Here is a 20,569-nt window from a genome sequence, read left to right as displayed (position 1 = left end):
TAATTCCCCTTTGCCTCTTTGAAGCTTGTTTCTTATTAGCATACAAACATGAAATTCACATCTAAAAATCCCTGCTCTGATACCACTTGATCCAGGTTACTTTCACTTATAGATGTATGAAAAGAATCACATGTAAAATTTCAACTTAATACCGAAATTTAATGTGCACACAGGAAAAGAAGAAGAAAGCACATAAAAGGCACAAAAAAGAAGATACCAAGACTTGATAATGGAGTTCGTCAAATTCAGACTACATCTCCGGGCCCAGCTCAAACAATGGGGAGGCCATTATATTAAATGGCATGAAAAGAGGAGAATTACAATCATCAACTGCATACAAGAGGCTTATACCTCCATTCTAAAGGATGGGTGTGAAATGGAGACCTCAAATGGAGAAGTGGGTAGCGTCAAAGCGTCCGTGGCGCTGAAAGGGGCTAAAAACATCTACAACTTGTCCAAAACAGACGAAGTGCACTATCGGCCTCCTGCCAAACGAAACAACATGCTGCCAATTCCTCCCCCTGTGCTTTTCCAACCATCGTTCTTTTATAATGGGTCTTTTGGACAAAATCCATTTAAATCAGGGCTGTCTTGGTTCAAAATAGAGGCAAGTGGAGTAGAAGGATTGGCGGCACAATCAACCCTTAAAATGGCCTCTTTATCATTGAAGAGATAGATACCAAGAAATCTCGAAAAAACACTAAAATCTAGCAAAAATCCATTTACCCGGATTCCACAATTGGTTAAATCGAGCGTATATTCCTTATCGGGTCCTAGCCCGAGATCGCAATCGGCATATCGGGGGTGCAACAGTCCTATTAATCGGGGATTTCCGACCGTCGATCACCGATTGCCAATATTGGCGTCGGTCGATCGCATCGACATCCACTCACATATCGGCCCGGTGCTTTATCGCCAATCGCATCGCAAGTCGGCCCCTGCCATCACCGATATATAGATATATATATATATAGAGATATATATATATATATTATATATATATATATATATATATATATATCCTTCCTCCTACCGATTGCTCTCCTCGGTCGCCGATGTCAATTTAATCGGAGATAGGCGATCGGGATTTTTGCTGCACCCTACTTAATTCTGCCTCCATGGATCCTCTGATTGCGATTTTTGCCTCTTAAGGCTTAACCCATTTTTAAAGGAAAAATCCTCATTTCCTTAAGGAACAAAGCAACCTTCCTTTCGCGATAACTTCATCATCTGGACTCGGATTGAAGTACCATTCACGCCGTTGGAATTAGGATGACGAGATCTACGCTCTGGTCCTAAGTTGACTTCATTATGAGCACTTTGATTTCTGAGCTTTTCCATGCCATTGTATCTGAAGATCCACCTGGATCAATAAGAAAGTTGAAAATTGCATATTTATTGGATATAAAGATGGTTTGAAAGGTTATAGTCTTTCGAACCTAGAAATTGTGAATATTGTGTATATTCAAGATATGGTATATAGAGAAATCAAAGATGTTTTCAAACTGGAAATCCTACTATGGAAGAAAGGAGAGGATAAATTTTAAATTGAAAGATGATGAGTCATGCTCAATAGAAGAACAAGAATTAGAAGAAGAAGAAACACACACTCAGACATTGAGGAGATCGGTTTAGGAATAAAGGTAGCTAGAAAGGTATAGTCCACTTGATTTCCATTAAAAAAATTATTTCTTTATTATTGATGGTGATCCTAGAACTGTTAGGGACACAATGTATTCAAAGGATGAAAAATTCTAGAAAAAGGTCATGGTTGAAGAAATGGCAACCTTAAATAAAAATGAGGCTTAGGTTCTATTGAAGTTGTCACGTGGAAGAAATAACATTGGTAGTAAATAGGTGTTTATGAATAAGTTGAATCTACAAGGCAAAGTAGAGAAATACAAACCTAAATTAGTAGCAAAAGGTTAGTCTCGGGCAGAGGGAATGGACTTTGGTGAGATTTTTTCTCCTATTGCCAAGTTAACTTCTATTAGATTTATTTTATTTGTTGTTATTCCTTTTCATTTTGAAGTATAACATATGGACATGAAGACAACATTCCTACATATGGATCTAGAAGAAGAAATCCACATGAAGAAGCTAGAAGTCTTTGTAGTGAAATGAAAGGAGTTGTATGCAGGTTGAAAAAGTCCCTATATGGGTTAAAGCAATAACCAAGTATGTTGGAAGTCCCTATAAAATACTAGTGTGGCCCCTATATTATTTTGAGTGCCCCATAGATGCCCACTATTGTTATTGTTGTTCCTTTACATTATTATTGTTATGTAGGCCCTAATTATATTTTGACCCTTTAGAGTCCTATATATACCAAGGACATCTTGTCATTTGAATCATCCAAGAAATATTAATTTATGTGATGTAAAGGGAGGTTTACCCCTCAAAGCGGCTTATTATCTGATCTTTGATCTATATTTTCTTATGTTCTTGTGCTATCTTTTTTCTTGATACATAAAATTTAGTATCAAAGCTCTTGATCCTAGGGTTTTGCTACTTCAAACAGGCCATCATGGAATTTTTGCTATAACTTCTTTTATGTGAATATTCATACCATGAAATTGATACCACATGAAGGAGATAATATTTATGGACATATATCTACAATTTCAGACCTTTTTTTGCTATATTTTTGAAGATATGGTCCAAAAAGTTATGATTTTTGCATGCTCCATAATTCAATCTCAAACATGTGCTCCAGGGATAATCATCATAAATTTCTCTTTGAGCATCAGAATTGAGTTTAGTAAAAAGTTATAGAAACAACATGGAGGGTATTTTCTTGGATATGATTTTCAAGGTCGAAGGTCGAAATAGTGACACATGGGATCACGTAGAAATTTGTTCTACTAAACCAATCCATAATTAGGTCATTGTGGGAGAACTGACATAACTTTACCTTGAAGAATCTAATCTCGGTCTAACTTGTGCGGTTGGAAAGAATACATAGAAGACTACTACAAGACACAATTTCAAACCTTTGGAGGTATAATCATAGAGATACAACAGTTTCAAGGTCATCCTTATCAACAAGTACAAAATCAAGCTTTAAAAGGTGTGTATTGTTAAATTTGCATGATTTTTATTTGAAAAATTAGTTTGAATTGATTAAAATGAGATAGTGAAGCAAAAATATCAGTAAATGGTTCCAAAATTTCTCTTAAACAAAAAAATGCTACACCGATTAAGCCCACAGAAATATCTACTATAACTCATGAAGAAGAAGAAGAAATGCAACATGATATATCAAAATTAAGCAATCAAGTGCAACGATTTTCGCTGTCACAAATAGAAACCAAAAATGAATTGGAAGCGAAGATGGATGGTTTAGAAGAAAATATAAAAAGGGACATGGAATTTTTTAAGGATGTTTTAAAAGCATAAATAAAAGGGGACATGGAAGGTTTGAAAGAAGATTTGATGAAGTTGTTATAAGAAATGCTTCATAGTGCTGACAAGATATTTTGTGAAACTCATGATAAGAACAAAAGGAATGTGAATTGTGATTTTATTGAGTTAAATTTGGGTTGAATACCAACCATATTTTAAAGATAGATATGAGGAAGTTTGATGGCAAGGATATAGTAACGTGGATACTAAAAATGGAGTAGTTCTTTGATCTACATGATTTACAACACACATAAAAGGTGTGCATTGCATCTTTATATTTTTATATTTAGAACCCAATTAGTTTGTGTGGTATCAATGGTTTTGTTCTCATAATCACTTGTCACTTGGAAAAAATTTACGGAGGAATTGACAGCTCGTCATGAGTATACAAAGAGCAATACCTTCTTCAGCCAATTGATAAATCTTAAATAAAAGGGTTCAGTTTGGAAGCACATTGAGGACTTCCATTGATTCAATATCAAGGTAACTAATATTCCATAAAAGCATTTAATTGATTTATTTATATGGAATTCAACATCCAACATGAGGTTTTTTTTGGTAACCTAAGTCATTGGAGAATGAATTCAAGGTTGCAAGAAAAGTTGAAAGCAAAATTATGGAAACAAGGAGGTCTACTACCCACAACTATAAATATGGAAGTGTTGTCGCTCCTAGCCTCCACAAACCTACAAGGTTGACACGACAACAACTGGAGGAAAAAAAAAAAAAATCGATTTGCTACAGTTGTGATAGAAAATACACTAAAGGTTATAAGTGTGCTGAGAAGAAAGTATTTTACATAGATTGTGAAGAGAAGGAAGAAAAGGAACCAGAAACATCAAAAGAAGAAGATCTTCAATAGGAACCAACCTCATGGGTTGAAAAAGAAGAAATGAATCTGACCATATCTTGTAATGCATTGGCAGGAATTACCATCCCTCAAACTCTCAAGATACAAGGATATATCAAAAATAAAAAGGTAATAGTGTGTATTGATTTGGGTAGTACCCATAATTTTATTCATTGTAAGATAGCCAAGGATTTGAATTGCTTTCTATATCCAACACCAAAGTGTCAAGTGATGGTTTCATATGGAGGAACTATAAATTGCTCAGGGAAGTGTCATACTGTCAATCTAATAATGGGGGAATGTGTATTGAATAGTCCAATGCTTTCCATTCTAATGGGTGGTGTTGATGTTGTATTAGGACTCCAAGGGAATGTGTATTGAATAGTCCAATGCTTTCCATTCTAATGGGTGGTGTTGATGTTGTATTAGGACTCCAATGGTTACGATCTTTGGAGACAATAGCTTTTAGTTTTCAAGAACTTTTCTTGAATTTTTTTAGGGAAGGAAAGGCAATTGAATTAAGGGGTATCGTAGGGAAACCTAGGAAGATAATCAACTCTAATGGCATGAGAATGCTTTTGAAGAAGGGACAACGAGGGGTAATTTCACAATTATGCTCACTAGATGTTCAAACATATAAGTCATCGATTTCTCCATAACTCTAAAGTGTCCTTAACAATAATTACAAGGTATTTGAGACTCCTAATGGTTTCCCACCTATTCACAGTCATGATCATGATATTCACTTGATTACAGGAAGTGTTCCTTCAAACATCAGACCTTATATATTTCCTTATCCCCAGAAGAGTGAAATTGAACATATGGTTGCAGAAATGCTAGAGGCAGGTATAATTCGACCTAGAAAATGTTTTTTCTTTTCTCTAGTAGTATTGATGTACAAGAAGGATGGATCAAGTCGTATGTGTCTGGATTATAGAGAGCTCAACAAGTTCACTATTAAATATAAATCTCCCATTCATGTCATTGATGAATTGTTGGATGAACTACATGGAGCAATTTACTTCACCAAACTGGATCTTCATTCAGGATATCATAAAATTAGAATGAAGATAAAAGACATTCCAAAAACAACATTCAGAACTCATTAAGGTCATTATGAATTTATGGTCATGCCCTTTGGCCTTACTAATGCACCTTCCACATTTCATGGTTTAATGACTTATGCTTTCAAACCCTTCCTTAGAAAATTTGCATTTTTTTTTTTGATGATATACTAATCTACAACAAGTCTTGGAAAGATCATGTTCAACATGTTGAGAGGGTGCTCAAACTATTGGAGGAGAAACAATTGTATGCAAAACCCTCCAAATGTTACTTTGGGGTACATGAAGTGGAATATTTCTAAAGGTCATATTGTATCTCATGAGGGTGTTAAGGTAGACCGTGCAAAATTAAAGCCATCAAGGAATGGAAAATTCCCACAACCTTAAGGCATCTTAGGGAATTTCTCAGGTTGACAGGGTATTATTTATGAGCCTCAGTATTGCAACAAGATTGTTGCAACTACAAAGGCTACCAACTTTAATTATCAACCTAGGGTTCGTAAAGATTTAAGAGGTGACAGTGTTATTTGCACAGTAGGCTAAGATATAATCATGTCACTTTCAAACAATGGACTAGACCAAGGTATACAAAGACCACTCTATCAACTAATTCTAGATTGGAAAGGGGAGAAATTGAATGAAAGGAAACTTCTAGTTTATTTGTAGGAATGGAAATGCTACTTGCTCAAATGTAAATGCTAACCCTAATTGCATAAATGTAAGGCTACACCACTTGCAATAATGTAAACATTAAATTATCTATTTGTAGAATGTAAATGTTACTTAAAAGGGAAACATAGTCTATGCAATGGAAATCACAGTGCTTGAAACAGAAACCCTAGATTAAGAAGCATAAATCAAAGCAAGAAATCCTAATCTACTTTGCATAAGGAAAAAAAGCATGTAATCAACCTTTAATCAATGTGTTCCAAACAAAGTAGACTTAGTGATATAATTCATTTGGCATGTCATGAGACAATCAAGAAATTCATCAATGTATTTCCAAATTCATAAATTTGTCCCCTAACCCTAATTGCAAAAATGTGTTGTAGTGGGAAATAGGCAAGTCCTAGGTAGTCTTCAGTCTCCATAAATCATGGCTCCAGAGCCTAAGGAACATTATTCAAGGCTAGGAGGCAAAAGCAAGATTTAGGAGCAATTATTGCCAATTTTTCACAGTGCTACAGGATGTTACAGGATTGCCCTGTTTTGTTATAGGGTTGGATATGTGAGCATTCTGAGGGTGGTAAAGGCGGCTTGAAGGTAGGGAAAGGTAGTGGAGGGTGAATGAAGATTGCATGAGACCTTTTTCAAGACTAGTAACCTTCAGGGGCCCATCTTGCACAAAAACCAATGCACACAGTGTCCTTCAATAACCCATAATTGTGTTCTCGGTGGACAGTATTTTGGGAGAGTTGTGAGGTGGAAAGAAAAAGGTTTATGATGGAGAGAGGAGTGTGAAATGAAATTTTCAACCCTACAAAACAATATTAGTACCTGCACACCAGACAAATTATTCTTTTACAGCTTGAAAAGAGTGCTAAACTAATAACCCAATTGCAGAAAATGGAAATAACCAAGAAAGGATGAGTTGAATTATATCTTAAATCTATCTTCTTTTTTTTCACAAGATCGGTTAGTTGATATATTACCAAAAAAGGGCGTGGAGCAAGATCCTATTACATTCAGCTATATTGAGATAATAGACTAAGCAGTGAGATGAGAGCGCAGTCCCATCTCTTATGCTCAATTTCCAAACTTCATAGTTTCTTTTAACTATTATAGAGTACTGCCTAACAAATTGACCTACTAAGAAAGTAAATTTACATAGCATATATTCTCTTTAAGTTTATGGCTTATAGACTGAGTATTGCTGGGCTGCTTGAGTCATGTTGTTGTTGTTGACTGAATTCTCTCCATCACTGCTCCTAGTTTTGTTTTTGTAGTATTCCACTGCTTCTTCCATATGCTTACACTTAGTTTTCAGTGCCATTATCTCCTCTTTTTTCACTGCCATATTTTGCTTCTGAAAGCTATATTCCATTCTCATTTCGCTTCTTAGATCTTTGAGAGACTGTTGCAGCCAATGTATCATGACCTTGTTCCCTTTGCATGCTGGGCATGAGTCATTCCTAGTTGCCTTCTCGATGGGGTTGAACTCCATTTGACTATTTCTTTCTCTTGCTTTGCTTATGCTGCCTGCGATCCTTTGGTACTGTGATGTTCTGATTTGCTGACCTCTGTCCTGTGTCTTTTGAGAATCGATGATAGATGTTACCACTGAGATTAAGGAGCTGACAGGGGGCCTGTGGATTTGGTGGTGTAGGCAATAGACAACGATTGATAAAACAAGTTGCGATGAGAGCTGAGTGACGGGTTGAAGAGAGACAGAGAGCGGGGTGTTGGAGAGGCAGATTGCTAGAAAGGCAGAGAGAAGAGTGTGCCTATTGGATAGAGGGAAAGTCTGCGAGTAGGGAAGGTTAATATACAGAGAGCAACTATGCCTTTTGGATAGAGAGCGATTACGCTGAGAGGTTGTTGGGCTGAGTGGATTAAAGCAAAGAGCCGAGAGCTAGTCGTTGGGCTCAGGCAATCTGAGGCTACAATGAAGGGACTTAGAACAGTCGGGATAACTATACTCTCACTGAAAGTCAATCTGTTAAACAAAATTGCTTATGGTTTATTGGCTTACCACTGTTCTTATAGTTGATTCGGTCATCCCATGCACTGCACTTGGGAGCTATCACTTGAGTGCGATCGTCCTCACTGTCTCGATTTTCTCCTAAGCAGAGATTTGCAGTCTCATGAACCTTGTGACTTGGATTGCCTTCTCTGACATTGATCATGTGAAGATCCTTGTTTCCATGCTTTTTCCTCTGCCTACCTGTGCTTTTCTGAATTTCCTTTGGGCTATGTGTCTTTTGATTTACTGTGATTTCTGTTTTTTTATTTTTTCCCATTTTAACTTGCTTTGTCCCTTAATTTTCCAGAACTTTAATCTTATCATATTCGATTTGAGCTTATGGAACTGAGTGATAGTACTCTTCTTTGTTCTCCCGGACTCTTCCTTCATTCTTTTCCACTGCTTGATTTGCATAGTGATCCGCCTACTGGTTGTGTATTCTCAGTATGTGTTTGAAGGTTACATTGCCTGAACCTTCTAAATTCCTTCTTATTCTTTTGATGATTCTGCTCATAAACTCGTTGATTGGACTTTTTTTTCGGACCATTGCCTTAATTATGATGGCTAAATCTCCTAAAATTATTGGTTTTGGATTCCTCTTTTTTTAATCATTTTTGTCCCCATCAGCAGGCTATAAGCTTCAGCCTTATTATTTGAAATTTGTCCCAATCCCCATTCATAAGTGACAATTTTTTTCCATTCGGATCAAGAATTATTCCCCTGCTCCTGCCTTTCCAGGATTATTCTTGGAGGCTCCGTCAAATTGCAAACAATATCTGTTTTGAAGTTTTTTCCAACTTTCAATTTCCTCTTCAGTCATTCTTAATTTCCAATTTTTTCCTGAGTTTTCTTTTCTCTGTCCTTTTTTGCCATTGTTTTTTATTATGGCTTTGTTGAGCCAGTCTCTTTCTTCTTGTTGGAGAATACTATAATCTGTTGGTGCAGTTCCTTTTTCATTGAGGATTTCGGAAGTGAGTCCCCAAGTTTTTGATAATGTTTTCCCAATTTTTGGATTTTGATTTTTGAGGATGCACTTATTTCAAGTCAGCCAAATTTGCTAACATAGGACTGTTGGGATGCATTTCCATATTCTTATAATTGTGACTTTCTTCTTTGTTGCATATGGGTAGGCTTTCTCTAGAGTTTTCAAGAATTTCGACAATGGTTTTCCAAAGTCTATATTCACTTCCAGCAGGCTCAAAAGCTGTTCCCAACATTCTCTTGAGAATTTACATTCCTGAAATAAGTGTTGAATGTTTTCTTCAGCCTGCTGGCATAATGGACATCTTGATGGCCCTTGGAAGCCTCTTTTTTTTTAATTTTCGCTGGTCAAGATCTTTCCTTTTAATAGAGTCCAAATGAAGATTTTTATCTTAGGCAAACTTTCAGATTTCCATGCTATTTTCCAAGCATCCCAGTCTTGTTGATTGGTTTGATCTTGGAGAATTTTATATCTAGTTTTGACTGTATATTGCCCATTACTTGGGTCCCAAAGGTAATTATCTTCCTCGTCATAATGAATTGGTGCTGCCCCCTTTAAGTGTTGCCTGATTTTGTTCCATTGTCCTTCCAGGTTTGTTGGTATTGCTGGCCTTTTCCATTCCTACCATTCCTTTTGATTCCACAAGGAGATTGAATGTAAAGTGTTAAAGCCTTTTCCTTTCATCCACTCTTGAATGCCTTCAATTTCTGGATGCTCCTGTAATGGGTCTTTTCCCATGATTTTGTCCTCCCAAATCAATATTTTTTGTCCATTACCTGGGATTTTGGATATGTGGCTGCTCATTATAGGGATGAATTTTTTAACTAGCTTCCATACTTGGGTGCTTTGTCTTATTGGAATGTTTCCATTTAGCAGTTTCTCCTTGGAACCATTCAGGCATTTATTAATGAGGGCTTTTTTCCACCAGCTCTCTTTACCTGTTATGAGTCTCCAACCTATTTTCATTCCCATGGCTATATTCATGAGCCCAGGTAACCGAATGGACAGGCCTCCTTGTTCATATGGTAGCACTACTTGTTCCCACCTGACCAAACTAATCTTTTTGTTTTCCTACTTCCCACCCTGCCATAGAAAACTTTTTAGGATTAATTCCATCTGTTTGTGGGCACTTGCTAGTGTCATGATTATTGCATATTGATAGATCAGTAATGCAGCAAGGAGAGCTTTAATTAATATCACTCTTCCAACCATATTTAGCCACATCATTCCCCAATTATTTATCTTATCTTGCATTTTTTCAATTTGTTTTGTCCATATTTCTGCCTTCATGCTCTCTTTTGATAATGGTAGTCCCAGGTAAAAGAATTGATTCTGTTATCACTTAGAATAAAAATTTTATGCATATAGTCCTTGGTCCTAGTTCAATGTCAAAGGTCTGTGTCATATGGTTTTCGTTTTATGTTTCATACTTAGGATTTGGAGTTTTAAAGGGGTTTGTTTTAAATTATACTCTAATCCTATTGGTTCTCCTCCACCATCATTGTGTTATAAGCCATGTCTTGTCTTATCCTATTCACCGAGTCTTTTCGTGATTTCGCAGCGTAATCTCCTATTGGCCAGTTTCGCAGCGTAATCATTGTTCAGTCATTTCGCAGCGCGTTGTCATTAAGCCATTTCGTAGCGCATTATTAGAATTTTAAACTAACCGCGCTGCGAAATCGCGGATTCGTGCATTTCGCAACGAATCTTTCCTAAAGTGTCAAGTCTGTTAATGAGTCACCAATTCTGTCCTCTCATGTCAGTTTTTGTGTACCTCCCGTAGCATGTCTAAGCGTTCATTAGTCATCACTCCACCAATAGATTTGATGAAACGCACAGAAATATCATTCCGATGAATTGTACCGTGCATGGATCTTGATGATGATCGTGAGTGTTACATAAGTGACAAGCTTATCGGATGATGTATTTGAGTTTTCAAGCGAGCCTGTTTCCAAGCAAGCCTGATTACAAGCGAGGCCGAGTTAAAGAGAATTGAATCACCATTTTAACTGAAGCTGTTGGTCATTGTCTGTGCGAAGATTTCAAAAGCAAAATGGAGAGGAAAGAACATCGATCTGGAAAATGCCAGAGAACAGAACCTGAAGGTTTAGACCTCGCATTGAGAGATGAAGGCGTGAAGAAAGCATTCAAGGATGCCGGGTGTTGGAATTTCTGTAAGAAGTTGCAAGGTGGCCATGCACAGGTAACAAAGGATTTTGCTTTAAACTTCACGGTTTAAATTCTAAAATAGCTATGTTGGAAGTTCAAGTGTCTCCGGAGGCAATAGCTACTGTAACAGAGATCCCAAGAGGGGGGCAAGAATGGTTTAAGAATTTTAAGTTTTATATGAATCCCTGCAAAGAGTTTTTAAAAGAGGCATATGTGAATGAAGACCTAACAAAAGCAGTGCCCAGAAACTATGTCAAGGAGCATTATGCCCTTCTTCTCACCTGTATTCAGAAGTACTTGACCTGTGAGGGAAGATATAATAAGGTCTACTCTTATCACTTCAAGTTGCTGTTACATTTCACTGGTAAAGCCTCCATAGACATTCCCTTTTACTTGTTTCGCAGTCTGAGCAAAATGTGTGACAAAGTGCAATTAAGAAAGGAAGACTGTGAAACATCTTTGTTTCACCATGGTTTGGTTAAATTGTTAGTTTTGGATGGTCTCCAGAAAATAGGTAGAGACTGGAACTCGTTCATTTTCATGGCTGGTTTCCAAAGTAAAACAGGTCTTACTCCACAGCCAGTTAGAGAAAAAGAACAATCAGTCGAAGAACTCACGCTAGCTGAGCTTCAAAAGGAGGCAAAAGATAAAAAGAAAGCCAAGTCACAGTTAAGAAAATCAGTGAAGCCACTGATCATTAAAGAACAACCTCAGCGATCAGCAAAAGAAGAAGCTCAGCATAAGAAGACTGTACCTGGACCAAGTGGATCCGAAACAGTGTCAAGAGTAAGGACAAGGAGCCAAATAAGTAAAGAAAAGGGCAAAGCATTAGCTGTTGAAGAAAGCCCGGTATCTAAGGCAAGCCTGAGTGATTTGTTGGAGGCCATTGAGTTTGAGCAAATTGAACCGGTGCACATTGAACCAGTACACATTGATTTGACACAGTCATCACCAGAAAGCACCAAGAAGTCTAGGGCTTCAAAAAAATTGAGGTTTGATGAACCAGGTGACGAATTCATCTTCAAACCCAGAAGACCTATTACAAGGAAACAAGTAAAGGAGGCTGAGAGATTGTCCAGAACAGAGGAGGCAGAGAAAATTAAGCAAAAAGACACCAACAAAACAGTTATCATATCTCAAGGGGGTAATATCATAGCTATAAAGAATCAGCTAGAAGCAGCTAAACATGAAATTGTTAAAGTGAAGAATGCCACTAGGGAGTCTGCAGTCAGGTATGCAAATTATCGTAAAGCTGTATTGAAAGGAAGTGAAAACCTAGTAAACCAGGTGGATTCAGTAGCTGATGTTTACACATGGACAGTACCTGCCATTAAAGAGGCTAAACTCCTCAGAAAGATAAACATGCATCTTAGAGCTGAAAATAAAGCCATGAGGAAGAAAGTTGCAGACTTAAAGGCACAGCTAGATCAGTTAGCTGCTAAATGAAGTTGTTGTTCAAAGAAAGGTGTTGTTCCAAGTTTTGTTAAATTTTGCTTAGTTTTCTTGTTTTGAGGACATGTAGATCCCTGCCATATGTAAAGGTGTTTTAGCAATTAAAGGTCTAAGCAGTAAATACCTCAGGGCAAATACAAGTTGTTTTAACAAATTCAGCAGTTTCGTAGCGCGCTACGAAACTGCTGTAGGTGGTGTTTTTAAATCAAACAAACAATTTGGTAATATGTGCGGGATTTTTTCCAAAAGGAAACACCTAAAGGATATGTAAAGATCAAATGAAGACATCCCAGCCATTCTGATTAAGACAGGTGTGCCTTCAAAAAGGTGAAATGTTTAACTCAGGTTTAAAAATTTTCAGTTATAAAGCCACTTTATTACCGGTCATAGGGTATTGAATGAATTGCATACATGGAATTTTGGCTTGCACACTTGGCTATTGATGGAGCATCCGACTCATCAGGAACATGGGGTGTGTTCTATATTTTTGGGGTATTAAAGGGACTAAAAAGACATGCTGCTGCATATTCGAAGTGATGGGAGACCAGAACCGAAAAACAAGGGATATTCCCTAACATCGTTGAGCAGATTAAAGCCCTTATCATCCAAAGCCAACATGGAGCATTAACTACTCATCTCAGCCATCTCAGCCAAACGAAAAGGAAGCCAGGTGTCAAAAAAGCAAGGAGGAATCATTCTACGAAGAAGATAGAATTAGAGTCATAATCAAATTAGAACTCTTTAGAATTTCAGTTAGCAGTTATTGTATTTAATAGTTTGTTACAAAGCAGATAGGTGTCATTAGTGGCAGTCATCGAGCTCCCCTCATGCTGGAGGAGGAAGCTCGAAGTAGTTAGAGTTATGTTTCTATATATAGCTGAAACATCTATGTAATGGGGGTTGGATATTTGAGAAAACAGAGTATTATTTTGGCTTGTGTAAAAACTTAGTTTCAGTAATACAATTTGCTGCTTTTCTTCTCAGGATTCATACAGTGTTTCAATGCTCAAGATATGTGGTTTTGCTTTATCCTTAATGTTTTTACAGTTGTATAAATACACAATCACTCAGAATTCACTTATGCTGCTCTGATTTCCTGTGTGTATTTGTAAGCTGAGGTTTTCTATGAGATGTGTTTTGAGTATTTAAACATCACATGCCCTGACTTCTATGTATGAGTAGTGTTATAGTTTACTGAAGTATGATTAACTCCATAAGCCCAATGGAAGTCTTTGTAATGTCTGTCCAGCCAGCGTGTTTGTTAAATTCACCTTACAAGAGTTAGCCATTTTATCAATAGTCAAAATCAATAACCTTTTGAGAGAGCCCTCTCAGGCTAGGGAGGCTAATCCTTAGTCAAAAGATTGGTCTGAAACAGTTACACAGAGTCTACCTGATCAGCAGCCCTTCAGTGCTTGATTTTGTGATAACATATTCCAGTTTTCCTGTACTGGGATTTCCATGATTTGTGAAATCCTTTGCATGGTTCTAGATGGAATGTTCCACCCATAGATCCTGCATTTTGTATTATTTAATAGCCCACCTGACACCTGTAGAAATGCATCAAGAATTTTTTTGAATCTTCTTGCTATTATTGTTGATGCTCCTCCCAGCAACAATGTGTCATCCGCAAACAAGGAATGGTTTATGGTTTTTATTCCTTTTGCTATTCTCAGCCCTGTGATAGTTCTTTCTTTCCTCTGAGTTTCCAATGCTCTACTTAGGGTCTCTACCATTATTATGTAGAGAAATGGGGATAGAGGGCAGCCTTGCCTGAGGCCTCTTGTGCTTTGGAAAAATTCACTGGGTCTTCCATTGATGAGGGGGGCGATCCAAGGAGTAGAGATGCATTCTTGTATCACTTCTATTATTTCTTTTGAGAAGCCCAGTTTCTGGAGTACAACCATTAGATATGGGTGGCTGACTCTATCAAAATCATTTGCCATATCTAATTTGATTATCATGCCTTTTTCTTGCTTTAGAATACTGGAGTGGACAGCTTCCTGTACTATTATAACATTGTCAATGATTTGTCTGTTTGGGACAAACCCTCCTTGATTTTCTGAGATAATTAAGTGCAACACTTTTTTTATTCTATTTGCCACTATTTTTGTTATTATCTTGTAAGAGGAATTGCACAAAGAGATGGGCCAGAACCTGTTGAAGGTGGAGGGGTTTGATTCCTTTGGGACCAAAGCAAGATAGGAAGATCTTGTGTGGCTTCCCATTTTTTTTAAACATTCTTTTCCATTCTTAAAAAATCCTTTTTCATTATATCCCAATGATTTCTATAGAAAGCTATTGTAAATCCATCTGGCCCGGGCGCTTTATCTGGATGCAGACTCCAAATGGCCTCCACGATCTCTTCTTCAGTGAGATTTGCACATATCTTTGTTTTGTTCTTTTTTTATTTTCCTTGTATGCTGCAAAATTTCTTCATATTCAGTCGTTTCTTCTGTAGCTGACAATAAGTTTTTGAAGTGCTTGTAAGCTGCTTTTTTTATTTCTTTCCCTCCTTTGACTTCTTGGTTTTCCACTTGTATTTTTTCTATCTGGTTTCTAGCTCTTCTGATTTTCATATTGTTGTGAAAAAATGATGTGTTCTTGTCCCCTTCCTTGAGCCAAAGGCTTCTGGATTTCAGTCTGGCCTCTTCCTCTTCTTTCCTGTTTTCCCTGTATATTTCCCAAAAGATTTCTTTCTCTTTTAGGTAGTCTTGCTTGCTTTCTTCTTTACATTCTTTTTCAGCCTGTATGCTGTCCATTTTCTGTTGTAGCTCTTTTTTCTTTTTTTTTTCTTTTTTTTTATTTCATTTAATCTTGCCCATTCTTTTAACTTAGATCTTACATTTTTTAATTTTGTCTCCCAAATGTACTGTGGTGAGCCTGATATTCTTGGTTCCCATGTTGTTTTAACTAATTCGTTGATTCCTGTGCTGCTGTCCCAGGTTGAGTTGTACCTGAAAGGGAGTGGGCCTTGGTTTTCCATTTTTCCCAATGCTATTACTACCGGTTTATGATCAGAAGCTGTGGTGTGAATGATTTTTGATTTGATAGAGTTGTACACTGTTGCTATGTTTTCTTGAATCAGAATTCTATCCAACCTTTCTTTTATATTACTTTTACCCACTCTCTTATTATTCCAGGTATATTTTCCATTATTTGGAGGGATGTCCAGAAGGCTGTGCTGCTCCATTATTTCCTCTAAAGAATTACTGGATGGATCCGCTTGATAGTTTCCTCCAAACTTTTCATCTATACTTCTAACCAGATTTAAGTCCTCTCCTAGAATTATTTTCCTGGCTTGTGTTTCTTGTAATGCTTCCTTCAGTGTTGCCCAACACTATTCTTTCTCTTTATAGTGATTGGGGGCATATATATTTATGACCCTGTATTTATCTTATGTGCTGATCCACCTTAGATCTGTTAATATCCAATGCTGCTCTCTTTTTTTTGGATTAATTCCCATATTCCTTTTTTCCAGATTGTGCATATACCTCCTGATGCTCCCGTTGCTTGAATTGCTTCCCCTTCATATTGCCTGAACTTTTTTTTTTTATATTTTCTGATTCTTGGTTGTTTTCTTTTGTCTCCTGGATCATAAGGATATCCGGGTTTTCTTTTGCCAGTATGTCTCTTGCTGCATTTTCCTTAAAAGGTGTCCCCATTCCTCTACAATTCCAAGACACTATTATCATTATTTACTTGTTGGGTGGTGCTTGGTTCCTTTCCCCTTATGTTGGGTTTTCTCCATATTTCCTGTGCTTTTCCCTAGGTAAGTATCCATAGATTGTTGTGTTCCTAGAGCCATTTCTTTTGTTGCTGCTTCATCCCTTAGTTCTTTGTTTGTCTTTCTTCCAACTTTTTTTTGGTTTTCTGCATTTGGAAATGCTTCCTTTTATTGCTTTCTGGTTAATATTCTGTCTACTGAGGGAGGAGGAGAGAGGTGAGTTGAACCTTTGGGGGAATGAGGAGACTGAGGGGGGTTGGGAGAGCGAGGGGTTCTAGATCTAGACTTAGATTTGGGTCCAGAGGATGGAGGGGCTGAAGGGAGCAAAGGATCAAAGGGATTATGGCTGGCTAAGTCTGCTTTTGGCGAGGGAGGGAGGGCTTCAGCGGATGTTGTGGGCTGGGAAGAGGGCTGGACTGGTTGTTTATTAGCTGTCTTCTTTCGTTTGACCTGTTCCCACTTATTTTCCAGATCCTCGATCTTTTCGCTTTCATTTTCTTTATTTTTTGTACATCTATTTGCAAAATGACCGTATTCATGACATACATTGCATTTAAATGGGATTTGTTCATAGTCTACCTATTGTATGTGCGTCCACTGGTCCACTTTTATTTTGATAGCTTCTGGGAGTCCTTTCCCTAGATCCACTTCTACACAGATTCAGGCGCATGCATGCATGTTTTCTTTTGGCTCGCATCTGTCTATGTATTTCCCAACTGCGTTTCCTATGGCTTTAACTGAGTCGTCTCCCCAGCAGTGGAAGGGAAGATGCAGCAATCTTACCCATACAGGTACATCATTTGGAACATCCATTTCTGGATCAAAGTCTGGTGTCCATCTGTTCAAATACAGTCCCCTTGTATCCATGAAGTCCGAACCATTCCTAAATATCAAATCTCGGTTCTCTTTGGTTTCGAGGTGGAAGGTGTAGTACCCTCTACCACAAAACTTGATTGAGATCTTTCCATTTATTGATGCAGACTAGTTCCTTTCTACCCACTTTTGAATAGTCTTGGGTGATGGCCACAACCTAGTAAACTTCCCTACTAATCCTCGTTCTGACAGGGAGAATGCTGCCTTTCTTGGGAGTGCAGGAGGAAGAGATATTTCTAGTATTTCTTTCATTCTTTTAATAAACTTTGAGACTGATGGTCGGCTCTTTGCCAGACCCATTGCAGAAATAAGGGAGGCAAAGGCTTTTGTTGTTACTTTTGTTTCTTGTTGATGATCTGAATGATGATCTTCATCTTCTAATGGGTCAATAATGCTCAGGCCTCAGCAGTAGAAGGCCGATACGATCTGGGGGCAGAAAATGTCTATTGAAGCTGCGATCTCGCCTTCCGGTGCTTGTGAATCTATCCTCAGCAGCAGGGGCCACTGAGGTGCAGCAAGTTGCTTCGCGCTGGGAGCTGCAGCAGCAGTTAGGGCTGCGCGTGGTCCTCCATAGCTACTTTCCTCTCCATTGCATCCTATAACACTCTATTACTATTTTTATTAATTATATCTTAAATCTATCTACTACATTAAAAAACAATCTAAATTATAGTGTGCATGAGACCTACATCCATAAGAGATCATGCTTCCCAGGCTCAAAGAAGTATGTTATTCAATCACTAAATGTGCAACAAACAATGTATGTAAAAGGAGGCAAATCAAACACCTAACTACTGCAAAAGAATGCAACTATATATTTTTTCTTGACAATATTATATCTCCTATTAGGATTCCAAGAAACTCTCCTAGGTTGTAGCTTGGAGATGCCTGGTAACATATATATTCAACTTATCGTTGCAAATGGATGAATGGAAGGAATGATGCTTATCCAAGCCGGATAACCACTTCTATTTTGTTTCACTCCAAACATGCGAGAACACCCAGACTACAAGGCTTTAGACCACCAACTACTCACAGTTTAAGGATTGGGTGAATATGGAGAATACTGACCACACCAGCAGATGCACAAGACCATGTGATGGCCGGCTGCAACCAGTAAAGAAGTCTGCAAATCTAGTCTACTAATGCACAGGCAGGATGACAGTTCTCTGGCACTAGATGAAGAGAAACTTGAATAACTTATTCAATGATGCATACAAGACTTTAACACAGAGGTAGGATGATAGCTACTCTAATGCTAAACATCAAGAGGCTCAAGAATACAGCATATCAGGCACAGCTTGGAACAGAAGAGAAATGGAAAATGAGCAGTTAGCAGCAAAAGAAGCTTGTATTAGCTGAAAATGAAGACGAGACACTCCAAATGTCAAAATAGTTACAGTCTCTAGAAGTTGAACCTTACATCAAAACATCAACCATCAACCCTTATTACATCTTGTTTTTGGGTATATATAGAGTTTCATTACAAAGGACTTAGCCGTTTAGGTATTGGGGGGGCGGGGGGGGTCATAATTGACCACCAACTACATTTAACTACCTGATAGAGACTCTGAGTGTGTTTGCTTGCTTCAGTGAATGAATCTGATCTTTTCAGGTGCTCTGCTGTCCTCTCAGGCAAGTAGAGTGTTCGTATCAATGAAGTTCCATAACTGTTAAATGCAGTTACATGCTCATGCTCTGTCCTTTTTCTCTTTGGCCATACTGTTTGTTAAATATGGTTGTTGAGGAGCAGCTACAACTGGTACTGGTGAGCTGGTTGGCTTTATCCTTCGGGCACACCGAACAGTCAAGGGATGTGGATTGCATGGCGAGTGGACGAGTCGGGTGAGGGAGAAAGATCAGCCATCGGATCAGGAGGATAGATGGCAGAGATGGATTGGTGGAGGATATCAGAAGAGGTGGGAGTGGAATTAACGTGGGCCATTGGATCTCAGGCGGACGGATCCAACGGTGATCAGGCAGCGAAGGTGCATGGCCGTTATCGGGCGGGAATGGAAGGTTAAGCGGTAAGCGGTATTGATCGCACCACCTTTGGGCATTAGGTGGTAAAAGGATGAGGGCGTGCGATCCCATTCAGTGCATGACATGTAGCGGTGGAGAATAGAGAAAAACTGCCCTCCATCGCGCGCTATTGTTCCATCACTTTGTGGGCGCGTGGAGAGCAAATGCCATTGGATCTTCAACGGAGATGATCGGACGGTGGGGAAACAATTGTGCAAGTCGCATTATCGGGCGCGACGGGAGCCGTTGGATCGGCAGGCGAAAATCAACGGTTGTGATTAAAGGTGATGATTTTATGAAGGCGTGAAGACACATGGCTAAGGTTTTATGGGGTTTTTGGCTTTAGCGCTCAGGGCTTACAATAAAAAGGGGTTTTGTTGGTTTTTTAGAAGAAAAACAGAGGAAACGAAGATGAAGGAAGAATGAGCGGGGCAAAGGAAAAAGGCAAGAATGACCGTTATGAGCTTCCTTTAAGCATAACCGAGCGGACCAAGCTCATTTCTAACCTTCAAAAATCAAAGCTATGTAGCAGAGCTAACACTGGCTCCTTCTAGGGATGAGATCCTCCCTGTGAGGTCTCAAGAACTACAGACCATTGCCTTTCTTGTGGAAACCAGATTAGCAAAATTTCCTAGTGTTCCATTGGGCATGGAGTCTAATTAAGTCTACACTAAAACCTGATAACCTAACATATTTATAACATTAAGGCTTGAAGACCTCAACCAACGTAAATTTTCAAAAATCGCCCATTAACTGGGCCATCAAAAACTGTCTCTCCTTCCATACTTTGCAGCATGAAAGTATTGTTCCCTTGGATCTGAGTGATGACAAAAGGTCCAATCCACAAAGCATCAAACTTCCCATGGTTTCCTTTCTTCTTTTTTAGTGCATCCCACTTAAGAACCAAGTCTCCAACCTAAAAACTGTCTATCTCTGCCTTCCTGTCAAAGGCTTCCTTGATTCTCTTTTGATGTGTTGCAGACTTCTCAACCAGCTGATCCGGATCTGATGTACTTCTGCCAAATCAGCAATCCTTTTTGCCATATCATCTTCCTCATTTTGTTCTTCCTGCAAGAAATTTGCCACACGGAGGGTTAACTGAATTGGGAATACAACCTCAGTGCCATATACCAGCTTGAATGGAGAATTCCCTGTGGATTTCTTGGTGGTGACCCTGTCAGCCCACAATGCATACTTGAGCTTGGAATCCCAATTCCTTTTGTTGTCTTCCAACAGTTTTTTAATTATCCTTATCAGGCTCTTGTTGGAAGATTCTACTAGACCATTGCTTTGAGGGTAGTACGAGGTGGAATGAACCAGCTTAATGCCCATTGAGTCACAA

Source organism: Pinus tabuliformis, chromosome 7, assembly GCF_031772625.1.
Source record: "Pinus tabuliformis cultivar Carrire ecotype Pingquan chromosome 7, CPIR1, whole genome shotgun sequence".
NCBI lineage: Eukaryota > Viridiplantae > Streptophyta > Pinopsida > Pinales > Pinaceae > Pinus > Pinus tabuliformis.
Note: the sequence above shows the minus strand (reverse complement) of the source record.